General features: G+C 39.5%; 1 protein-coding gene across 21 annotated transcripts in view; it reads right to left on the minus strand.

Annotated features, from left to right (window-relative positions):
- LOC138616130 (neurexin-1a) overlaps nucleotides 1-12,725 on the minus strand; it is a 245,559-nt gene that overhangs the window by 210,879 nt on the left and 21,955 nt on the right. The window lies entirely within an intron of this gene.

Genomic DNA, 12,725 nt, shown 5'->3' on the forward strand with positions numbered 1-12,725 from the left:
CAGTAATTAGTCAGCTCTATTCACAACCTTAAAATAGATGTGGAAATGTTTAATCTCAGCTCTTACTTGAAATTATATTGTCTTTTGTTGCAACGTACTGACACATCAGATGGCTGCACAACGACACACACATTTACTTGTAAGACAATCATTGCTCATGTAGCTTAATTATTTCACAGAGGCTTGTACAAAACACACCTATTACAATGATAGAGATAAGAAAGAAAGATGATAGATAATTAAAGCACTGAAGGGAAGAAAAGAAACAATTGGTTTAATCTATAATTGATGAGAGGTGTGAATGCCACAAGAGACAAAAGATGTGGGTGATAAATTTCCAATTTTATCTTGTGAAGGTGCTAATACTGTAATACGCCTTCAGCTGTCCGTTCTACTAACAAGACAGTAGTGAAATGATAAGCTTTGATGTATTCATATTATAAGGCAATGACATTTCATAACTTCAACCCCAATGCTGCAATATCTTGCATTCTTTTAGATGCTAATGTTACTGCGCTTAAAATGCTATCAGTGTTGTCAGTATTTGATTGTTTAGTTTAAGCAAACAATTCAAAGTAATAGATTAATAGCTTTAAAAAATATTATTTTAAAACTATGAAACAGGCTTAAAATGCATATTTAAATATGATATATTGTTTAGCAAAGGGATTATGCACAAGTATATCCTAAAATCAATAACCAATCTTGAATCCAATTATCCTAAGAAGTTGACAGGCTCTAGCTTTGGATAAACACATACAACATGTATGTTCCATTTCAATTCTCAGTTATGACTGTATTTGTTAATATAAAGTGTAGGACAAAGCTCATGAAGAGGACTGACTTCTGAAGCTTTCAAAACAGTTTCTGCCACTACACTGGATAAGTCATTGCAGTGATGTTAAATTATTCGGTTTCACTTTTTCTTTGGCTGCGTTGCCTCTGCAATTAAAATTGTCAATCCCCAGATTTTTCACTGGGCTCATTTCGTACAAAACCATGCTTATGCAGTCAGTGTTATTTACCGTGAAAGCTAGCCTCATCTCAATTCTGAAAAAAAGAAACTGTTGAAAATAAGACTATTTCTTGTATTTGTAGGGACCCACTTTATGAGCTCAATTTACTGAAACTCAGGTTTCCAAGGTATCATCATGCTCCTCTGAACTGTCTACAACAACAATGAAATGAAAAACAGGAAAAGTGCATCCATTTTGATGTTGCTCTGAGGTGGATCCCTTCCACAAGTCAAACAAAAATGCACTGATAACTAGAAACTCATTGATACAGCTGCTATGGATCAAGTGCGGTCATGTAATCTCCCACTGTCTCTCTCTGAGGATGTGTGGGCAAAGCACAGGTGATTTGAATCTGTGGAGTGCCAAGAAAAAGAAGGGCCAGGCAGGAAATGAGAGAGGAGGGCAGACAAATCTATTTCTCCCGAAGTGAAAAACATTTCCTTAGACGAGCATCAGAAATAGACACGAATAAATCAGCATGGTTTTAAATGTAAACTTCTCATTCAGAGCTACGTTGCTGCAATTTCAGTCAGTATGGAATTACATTAGACACGTGCTTACGTGTCCTTGAAAGTTAAGACATGTTTGTTGTCTAGTTTAATAAAACAAAAACAACTAAAAGATGTGTTTTTAACAGAAGTTGATCATTTCCAGACACACATACGATCAATAAGACTGCTGCTCTTGCACGTGAATGGAGTGGTGAGTAAGTGGTACAAATTTGCTCACTTGATCATCATCAGTTCCTGAGTTACACACGTTTTTGTGAGCGCTGGTGTGGCGCGTCTGGACATGAGCAGAGAGCACATCAAATGTTGTGTCAAACTCTGGAAATCGGAAAACAGAGACCCTTGGAATGCTTCAGGAAGCCTACGGAAATGAAGCAATAAGCCTGGCGAGGTGTTCTGAAAGAGATAAAGAGGGCAGAACGTCACTGGCGAAGGAGGCGCATCAGGTCGGGTTGGCCAGGTGGGTTTCCTTTGACATTCACGGGGCTGTGCACCATGAATTCGATGTTGTACGCTCCTGAAGAAAAACATTCAGTGCAAATGATCTGAACTGTTGATGGCACTAGGCTTCTCCAACATGACAACACGTCCTCTCTCAGCGCATTGAAAAAGCTTTTCTCCCACAACACAACCATCGCTCCCCACCACTCATATTCACTGGATTTGGCTCCCTGCGACTTCTTTTTGTTCCCTAATAATTTGTCACAAACTTTGATTTGCGCTCTCAGCTCCAGTTTCAGGTGCATAAAGCATTGCAGATGCAGCCGAACCACTGCTCACAAAAGCATGTCTAACGCTGCTTTTGATCGAGCAACGAAATTTGTATCACTCATTAGGGTTATACCTTTCTCTCACTTCGTGCACATCACAGTGCTGCACTCTGGTGCACGGTGATGTCTCAGAACTTATTGATCCACCCTCATATCATCGAATAGATAAATCCCATAATTACATTTTACCATAATGTTTTACTTTGAAGTGAAAGTACAGTAGAGATAAAGGAAGTGTGCATAGGATTTTTTTTATTTCCTGAAAATACCAAGTTGAAGATCTTAAGAACACTGTAACCCAGCAGTGCAAACCCTCTAGATTCTCAGTACTTACATTTTCAGTCTAACTTCAAATATTTTCTCATGGTCTATACAACGGGATTTAAGGAAAGTCTTTTCTGATCTCATCCATTTTTAGTCGTGACCATTTATATTATTCATACATTATCTATACTTTATCCTGTACAGGCTGCAGTCTATTCCAGCTGACAATGGGCAAAAGTAGGCGAAACCTGGAAAGAATGGCCAGTCAGAGAACCATTCACACTTACAGTCACACCTACGGCCAATTTAGAATCAGAAACCAACAACCTGTGTGTGTTTTCTCTGGGTGCTCCAGACAACATGCAAACTTCTCACAGAAAATCTCCAGCCTACCAACAGGTATAAACCAAGCACAAAATTCCTAGCCAAGACCGTCCCTTAGCTAGAGTTGCTTTGTCCACATGAAAACAGCGTAGCAGTGTCCAGCCAACCAATTAGTAATTCAGCCAGCATTCAGTCTATACATGCCCTTAAATGGCTTTCTCAGGGAGACACCATGCTCGGATACTCAATTACAACCAGCGCATGTGGTTAACCATCAGGTATGAGTGTAGTCACATTGCAGTAACTAAGATCATCTCAGGTCTGTCTATCAGGAAACATTTGCTTTAAATGTCACTTTTCACTAGCTAAAGTATGAGTACACTATACATTACATTTAGCTGATGCTTTTATCCAAAGCGACTTACAACACACTGTTGGTACACCATTGGGAGCAATTTTTTTTTTTTAGGGTTCAGTGTCTTGCTCAAGGACACTTAGGCATGTGGATAGAAGGAGCTGAGATTGAACCATGAACCTTCTGATTGGTGTGCAAACCACTCTACCGACTGAGCTACAGCCTCCCCCACTATAATGATTGATAGCAGCTCATTTTGCCCAATAAAATTTGTGACACTTATAATCTGAGCCACAGCAGAGAGGAGGAGATACAGCACTTTGCGTATAATTAAACGAGGAACACGAGCAATTTGTTCAACAAAGATGAGGCACTCAAAAATAGAAGTTAATGAGAAGCTGCTTCACCATGATAGTGAAAAGTGTTGTATTGTGTTCATTATTATGCTGTTATGCAACATGTTGCTTCGTTGAATGGGGTGAAAATCTTCTTACCTATTTGCAAGATGAAGCACAAGGAGAGAAGGGAAACGTTTCATATATATCAAATGGGAATACAAGTCTCTCTCTAAAGAATGGCTCTGTCCCTCGGGACATGTTGGTCTTGAGCGTAATGACTCTCAGTGTAGACCTCCTGAGACAAATTGCCACTGACCCCCATGGATTTTTCAGGGCACACTCGATTGGAAATGGGCTATTCAATTTCCCACAGGGAGCCGTGCCATTTCCTCACTGTGCATCACTACAAAGGCATCCACTTTTGGGCTCAGTCGGCCTGAGAAAAATATTCACAGACTGTTGTGACAAAAGTGCAAGAACTCTCAAGTCCTAATTATGGATGAATGTGTTGTATTTATTTATAAAAAATTAACAACAGAGATTAGAAAAGGTTGATTGGTAATGCTACTTTTCTGTGATTAGATTAATGGAGAAAGTGTCATTACCAGTGACGAATGACCAGTTCAAGCAAATTTATAAATTTCACAAATTTGTGTGACGATTGGTAAATAAATTATGTGCATTAATGCATCATGTCCAGTTTTGCAATTCAATATCCAACTTAAACAAATTAAAAAATATTATATATGTGTATATTAATGACTGCAGGTTTTTGTATGCTTCTAATATTAAGTTCCATAAACCAAGTAACAGATGTGGATGTGGTTACATGTGTGTTATGAAGACTCCTCCAATCCCAAAATGGTGTTTACTGTATATATGTGCATGTATACAGACTTAAAGGAGCAGTGTCAAAGATTTAGTGGCTCTGAGCGGTACGTTTGCAGATTTCAACCTACTGAACATCCCTGACTTTCAAAATGTGTAAGATAATCTACAGTTGTTGTGAAACTCGTGAAAAACACGAGACCCTCTCTAAAGCCAGTGTTTTGTTTATCCCTATTGGGCTACTGCAGAAACATGGCACACTGCATGAAAGAGGACCCGCTTTCTATGTAGATATGAAGGATTCAATCTAAGGTAACGAAAACACAATAATTCTCAGTTTCAGGTGATTACACAGTAATGAAAACCTAACCATCAATATTATATTTTATTTTTGCTGATAGAGCCTCCTGAATCCTAAATGTCCTGATTAGATGCTGATCCAGAACTTTAAGTTTTTTGGTGAGTTTCAGATTTGGAAATCTCATCAACCAGTATTTGGTTAATGTTAATTTGAGCATCATGAAAAACGTGTTTGTCCCAGTTGTATTTCTCTCCATAAGCGATGCCACTTTTTAAAAGCCAACGCAGTAGTCATGTAAAGGACATGTGAATATCCGCAGAGCGAGTGATTCCTTGTAAATTAGTCACACTGGATCCCTTTTCTCCTACATGTCTGGAAAGTAACACGTTGCAGACTTCCAGCGTAATGAGAGAAGATGAATGAACCGTTAAAGATGGGCGGGAAATAATCTCTTTGAAGGCAGCTAAACCACTGGCACGCTCTCATAAATCACCTACACAAAGCAGAACTACACCACCATACATCGCTCCATAAACATGTATTGTGCAAATGTTTTTAAATCTCATTTCATAATACCTACTGCAAAGGATGAATGCGATTTGAAACCATATACTGAACATCAACAACAACACTCGGCAGCATTCCATCAGCGAGGGCCGGTGCAAAAAAAAAAAAAGAGGGCCATAATCCATGATCTAAAAGCTGAACTAAACAACTATAACTAAACAAACAGACATGCAAAGGATGCATTTCACAGTCTACAGCTAAAGTATAGGTATCTACCTTTAATCTATTTTCTGCTACAATTCATCCAACTCCTTCTGTGGGCCAAGAAATAGAGTTTTTCATCACTGCAGTCTCTCGCTGGTATCGACCAGCAATATTGATCTGGAGCAGATCTCCTTCCACTCTACTTGGGGAGCCAGATGAGCCTCGTTCATATTGATCCACCCTTTTTATTCTACATTCTCCTTCGCCCTTTCTTTAGGTCGGGGGAAAAAAATTATACGCTTGTCATCTTTTATAATAAATATTCTTTGGGAAAGGCATTGATAACGATTAATCCACAGTTGGATTTTGTTATCGTTGATGAATATACATGCGAGGACCAAAGCCGTTGTTGAAACCGACCTTCAACCTTAAAAAAAACTGACAGTCCAGTGATGTGAAGACATGCTACAGCTTATTTGATTGGTGATGCTGGCGATGAAGCTGAGACTGGCACAAAGAGGCAAAACATGTCTATCAGGAAATCAGGCAAGCAGGTCTGATGTATGAAAATGTTTGCTCGAAACAAACCTAATTTTCTTCAAAAAGAAACCTCACATTTAACTTCAGGCAGCAGTTTGAGTGTTTTCTTTTTTCCTTCGTCACTATATTTTCCCTCTGTCTTTTATAATTTACATGCCTCTGTTTTATAATCCCACTTTACCACGCTTCTTCTTTCCACATAGCACTGCTCTCCCTTTCTCTGCCCATTTACTCATTCTTTAAATGCCTCTCTCTGTCTGCTTTAAGTCATTCTCCTGCCTCCCCCTCAGGAGCAGAATCTGTGGTAATGTACTAATCTGTGGCGCTTTAGTGCAGTCTTGCCAATCTGCCATGTCAAGATACACCAATCTCACGGCAGGCAATTACAGGCCTTTTTTCTCTGTACTGAAAAGGGGTCTGTTTCCCCATCTCGGTTGCAGTGAAAACTGCCTCTGTGACCCATCAAACAAAATGGCCTTGTTTGTAACAAACACTGATGGTTCTGGGTGGAGTATGGAAAAAGGTAAGCGAGGCATGCCCGGCATAAAGGAGGTAAATTAGTATGTAATGAGTGAGGTGTAAGTGGGAGGAATTCAGAATGCAGAACAGCTTAATGCAATGATGTTTGTTTAGGTCACTTGTGCGACATGGAAACAAGGAAATGAGTCCCCTATCAGACCAACTGCATACAGAGTCAATGCAGAGATACTGGAACTGGATACTGGAGACTTTAAAGATTTAACTCTATGCAAGTGCATATCTCATGCAAACAACAAAGATAATTTTTCAACTTTTTTTGTACTCTCCATGTGCCTTTCCATCATCTGTTAATCTGAGTTACGTTCATGTTTCTAAATTAAAAACAAATCTGATGACATGAATTCATTAAAACCGGGTTTTGACAATCATTGGCTTCTCTCTTTGTTTGAGGGTTTGTTGGTTCTCAACAAAAGGGGTCCCATTATAAATGGTAGGGGTCACAAGTTGATCATACAGATATGTGAAATATTGGGTCGTTTTAACCCCTTTAAGCATCCGAATATTACTCGTATGAAATAAACTACCTTATCATTGCCTGTTGAAGTATGAAACGTGTTGAGGTGTCACATGAAGACATTCATTATTTTAAGGGGGATGCAAGTATGATGAAGAGATGTAAAAGAACACATAAGAATCTGTATCAGTTTCTCCAGTTGATAAATTATGTTTTTAAACGATAGCGTTGCATTAAATTGGAAAATGAAGTGTCTCCGCTATAGTTTAAAAGGTAAGGATGCTCTCTATGTTACTTTTCCTCTCCTCATAGCTATGAACTCTGAGAATTAGTCGAGTACACAGCATTTTTCAAAGTCCACACGGTTTTTAAGGTTCGTCCAATCAGATTACAGACAGCACCGCCAATGTATTTGTGGTGGCGGGGTGTGGTTAGCTCAGCTGCCGGAGGGGGGGGGGTTGATAGAGTGGTTCAGGGAACAGTGCCGGGAGAAGGATAATTGGCGCAGCTGAACTGAATCAGGTGATTATTTCTCTCCTTGATAAGTGAGCAGGACCTAGTGAGGAGGAAAGGGAGGAAACGACTGGACGGACGCTCGGAGGCAGGGCAGGAGAGCGCCGGAATCGAGAGCAGCAAAGTGTGTGTTGATAAATAAAGCAAACGTAAAACGAACTTTGTGGCTCAGCGGGTCGTCTGTGTCTCCGAGGAACCCCCACGGTAGCCCAGGCGTGCTACAGTATTTGTTCTGCATATCACTAATCAAACTATCATCACCTGCTCGTGCAAATGATGATATCCTGTCATTTCTTACTAATCAGTTATCATGACAACACTTACTCATCTGATTCACTCTCTCCCATCAATGCTGTTTTTTTTTTTTTTTTTTACACTATTGTTATTTGGAAACATGAGTAATTATCATGTGAAATTAGTTGTGACAGAATTTCAGTGGTACTCTCTCGACTCACAATACATGCAGCCACTTTATTGTTTCTGTTGTCGTCTATCAATTATTTTTAGATGGAGCAACAATTACACATCTTAGTAGCAGCCCTGAGCGGTCCGTCGCCTGCAGCTGATGAAGGTGATCAAACTGTAACATCAGTACAAAATTTTCCCTTTAAGTTTCTATGTAATAATTTTGAAATATTTAAGGGAGGAACCTGCTTTCTTTTTATTTGCTGTCATGCCTTAGGACAATCAACAGGTATTCTTGTTTAAGCTTTTAAAAATTAAGGTAATGCTGAAACACTTCAGCAAACAAGTGGAAAAAAAATGGTGGCTCAGACTTAAAATGTAGAACTGAGCCACACTGCAACCCTTGCCAAACATTTTCACTCATGTCTATAATTTCTTAGGGAGTTTCTCTTAAGAAGCTGATTGACAATGACAGAAGCTGTAAGGCAACAAAAAAATTTAAAAGGGCTTGGTCCTGAAAGAGTCTGGCTGTGTATTCAATCTTTTTTAGCAGTTTTTCTTCACCGTAAATCACCTTCTTATCTTACACTCATCAAACATAATAAGAAACTAATCTCAAATGGACCAAATTCTGCTTAATTGTATGACTGGATTTTATAATATAATTTCCTGATTGGGAAACAGCAAAGAGCTGCTGATTTCTATGCAGCATATGTTTCAGCCAGGCTCTTTGATTGGGGTTTTCAGACCAGATGGTGACGATGTTACGCCAAGACCTACAGACAAACCTGATAGCGTTTTTGTTGAACATTCTGAGTCAGCTTCTCAAATACCACTTCAGCTGACATTTTACATAATGAGAGTGCAGATGACCACTTACTGAAAGGTGTTATTAACTCTAAGTGTGGCCTTCAGGAGAAGTGTGAATCAGGACCTTCGGAAGTGAACACTCAGTGCCACCCCTCCATAAAGGACGTCTTGCTTTGCATAATTTTTTGGCCATAATATCTGGCGCACAGGTTATTCACCAAGAAAAGACTGCTCACACAGATAGCATGCTTCATGTCGGGGTTAAAGCTAAGAAAGTGTAATCCTGGGGGAGTCAGTAGAGCTGAATGAATTTCACTGACAGTCTTCCAGGTTTCATGTGAAGCTACAAAGGCAACATCTGTTGTTGATTCAATGCACACCACATGGTATCGTGTTACCTGTCAGATAAAGAAGGCAGACAAGTCTTGACAAGTTGCACTGACATGCCGTTCCATATAATTTAATAATACTTGTTGCTTTCCCATTGCGAACGTGCCATGGGCTTCAGATGGACAACTCTCTGATTGTAACCATTGTAAGAAATCAAATGAAAAATCTTCTCCACCTGTTTCATAGTGCTCCACCATCACCAATATCCCACACACTCATGCCCTAAATCTCAAAACACATGATTATAAAAATATGAATACTGTCATAAATCTTTCACTTTTGTTGTTGTAATTATAATTTCTGACTGACATGTGCTGATACACCTTACACGTGTGCTGTTGTGCTGATTAGACAAGAAACAGCAACATTTCTGTTAATAATGGGCTGGCATGCCCCTCTGGTTGCGCTGCTATTGAAGGAAATGAAATACATGTCTAAATACTGGTTGCGAAGGGAAAGACTTTATCTAACAATAATGGTAATAAGCTCACAGCCTAAGCTACATTTTCAGTTTCTGTCAGTGACCATTAATTCTACCAAACATACACTGACAATAATTGGCTAACTACTGTTATAGCTTTATACATGGAAAATATTACGTTTTCATAAAAGGCAACCAAAGTTCCCTGATATTGGCCCAAATGTCTGGGGAAAAAAATGGTATTCTCTGATATTCCCTAAAATTCCCTGACCCATGGGAACCCTGGTAAAAGTTGCCATACCCTGACGACGAGCACATTTTTGCTGCCATCTATAAAGGAAAAGGGTAACTGTGGAACCCATGAGTATCCTGGCCAACCCCTAAGCAACACCATGTGGAACGAACTCGCTCTGCACTGCCGCATTGTCTTCAGATGCCGCTTTGACACGCTGCTCTGCTGCTCTCAGCTCTCTTACGTAACCCATGTGAGGTCACTTATGCTGTCTAAAAGCCAGACTATACCAAAATGACTCTGGTGCTGCCTCGACTGCCAGCCAGATGCAAATAAAGCTAGGCAGGCATTTCCCGTGGTTCCTCACTTAACAAGGATTACGATGCATACATCTTTGACAGTTTTAAAAAAATCCATCTAATATGAGACAAATCCTCCAGCACAACTACTGTGGTGTTCAAAAGACTGAAGCAATTTGAAGCCATTGATTATGTCGCATGTAATCCTGACAAACAAGTTACAGAGAATAATGTCAGTGCCAACACAATTCGCAACAAGCAACTGGATAGCAGGAGGAGAGGTTGCAAATTATTGTATATAAAACCCCAAATATTCTAAAATACTGTATCAGCGTTGCTATTTTTGTCCAAATATGTGAGTTGGAGCTTCACATGTTGGAACTCCTGAAACTTCATAATGCTCTGTTATGACCTCTGCAGTCAAACTTTGCATGATTTTTCACATCTTACTGCACTCGTGTTGAAGTAAATAGGTGGTTCAATCCCACATACTGTACTAAAAGTGAAGCTTTTTCACTGACCTAAACACACTCCTGTGGCACTTACTCACTGAGCGGTGCTGAATCCCACCTTAAGTACCGTCCATTTCTGTACTAGGCCGTGAACAAATAAAAACATTTGCACACCCCCTTACAAGATGGTTTTTTTCTTTAAAAGCTTTAAAGCCTGTTCTGGATTAGATGGGACACTTTTGTGATGCTGGTTTTGTCATACGGTCTGTATCTGTCTTGCATGGGCATGCATGTCATGTTGCAAGTTATTTATTTATATAAACTACTAATGCCCACATACTGTACCATTACATTTAGAGCAGACACTGATGATGGAGTTGTCACCGTCTCGTGGCTTGGCATTCATTCATAAATCACACAGTTTATTCACAAACGCACACAAATCTTTGGTCTACCCATGTCAACTGTAAAGATCTTTACCGTTAACACCCACAAACCCCAGCCAATTAGCATGTGTGAGAACATGACTAATATCCACACCCCGCTGATTCCTATAATGGCTGTAAAATTGTCACCTTTCATAATTTAACTTTCAGTTTCTATGTCAGCTCACACAAAATATTTAGCAGAACCTGTAAGATAATTCCAAAGTTACCATTTGGAGGCATTTGTTATCTTTACAAGTCTGCGACACCCATTTTCTGTAACATGGGCAAGCAGGGGAGCGGTGCATTTTAAATATCCATTTAATTTGACATGTAGCACGTCATGAACAAATAAACTAGCAAAGGGATTCACTTCCTTGCATCACAGAAATCCATGTGAATGTGCACCAGTATGATGAAAAGGGACGATTTACATCTTTAGAAAGTGAAAGCAATTACATTAGCAAGTATACTAATTTAGAAATAGCCCAGTTGTACCTGTTAAGCCTGTCTGCACAGCCTGCAGTTCCTCTTAAGCTGCACATGGCAGTTTATTGTGATGACAGCAATTAAATACTCTGGTGATTTGTGTGCCAGTGGTATTATGATTTATCCCACTGTATGCCCTGCTCTCTCTGGAGCTGGATGGAAACAAGGTTTTAGTAATCTGGTGTCAGTGCACCAGCTAAAAGCAGCGCACATACACAAGCCCGTCCTCGAAGGCCCGGGCATGAAACAGAGGATAAACCATACAAGTGGTTAATATTACATGGGAGGACTCTCAGGGGGGCTAACATAATACACAATATTCTCAAAAGCATATAACAGACAATGAATACAGGCACTGTCCTCACTCCTCGATTTAATTCTCATGTGGGGATATGTCTTTGTGACCACACAGTACATAACTGGATTGACTAGGTTTCACACTGTACGACACGGGGGACAACTAACCATGGCCCAAATTAGAAGCATTGTGCCACGTATGGCAGATTTGCGCCTCATCAGCATTATCTCAATCTCTCCCTGTGGCTTTCCTTCTGTTACATCCAAGCTGGGTGGCTGGTACAGTGCAGTACAAACCTGAGTATCACATGAAGCTTTATAGAGTGGAATAAAAACACCAGTCAGCATCAAAGTGTATCTGATACTCCACTATTTAAATAGGTAACTGGTGGAAATAGTTAATGCAAAGGGCAGCAACGACTTAGTCATAGTTTACATAATCCATCACTAGATTTACAATAGTTTCGCTCATGTACACATTCATGCTTCAGATAGCAAAATGCCATTGCAGTGTTCTGTAATTTTGTGTTTAGAGAATAGCAAATGCCACATTATATTTTTGCATAACTGAGACCATTTTACAGTTTATAGTATAATGAGTTTTGTTAAACATGGTTGCTGCAAAAAAAATTATAGTTTTATAAACACCCACAGTGTAGAATTTCTGTGTCAAAAATCTATTGAATATATGCCAAATATGTATGCATGCAATGAAAAGCCAACTTATATACATCAAATTTCAGAACCATAAGCGACCAGTGGGACGATGGAAATGACACTTACCTTAGGAGATGTAAAAATCAATGTCTACATTTTATGATGGGCAATGAATTTCATTTATTTGTGTGTGTGTGTGTGTGTGTGTGTGTGTGTGTGTGTGTGTGTGTGTGTGTGTGTGTGTGTGTGTGTGTGTGTGTGTGTGTGTGTGTGTGTGTGTGTGTGTGTGTGTGTGTGTGTGTGTGTGTGTGTGTGTGTGTGTGTGTGTCTGTGTTTGTGTGTGTAGTCCCCAAAACATAATTTATACATTTAAGTATGAAGACTT

Source organism: Brachyistius frenatus, unplaced genomic scaffold, assembly GCF_029030835.1.
Source record: "Brachyistius frenatus isolate BFR_SWC_R1_liver_20210118 unplaced genomic scaffold, ASM2903083v1 Contig_8, whole genome shotgun sequence".
Taxonomy (NCBI): domain Eukaryota; kingdom Metazoa; phylum Chordata; class Actinopteri; family Embiotocidae; genus Brachyistius; species Brachyistius frenatus.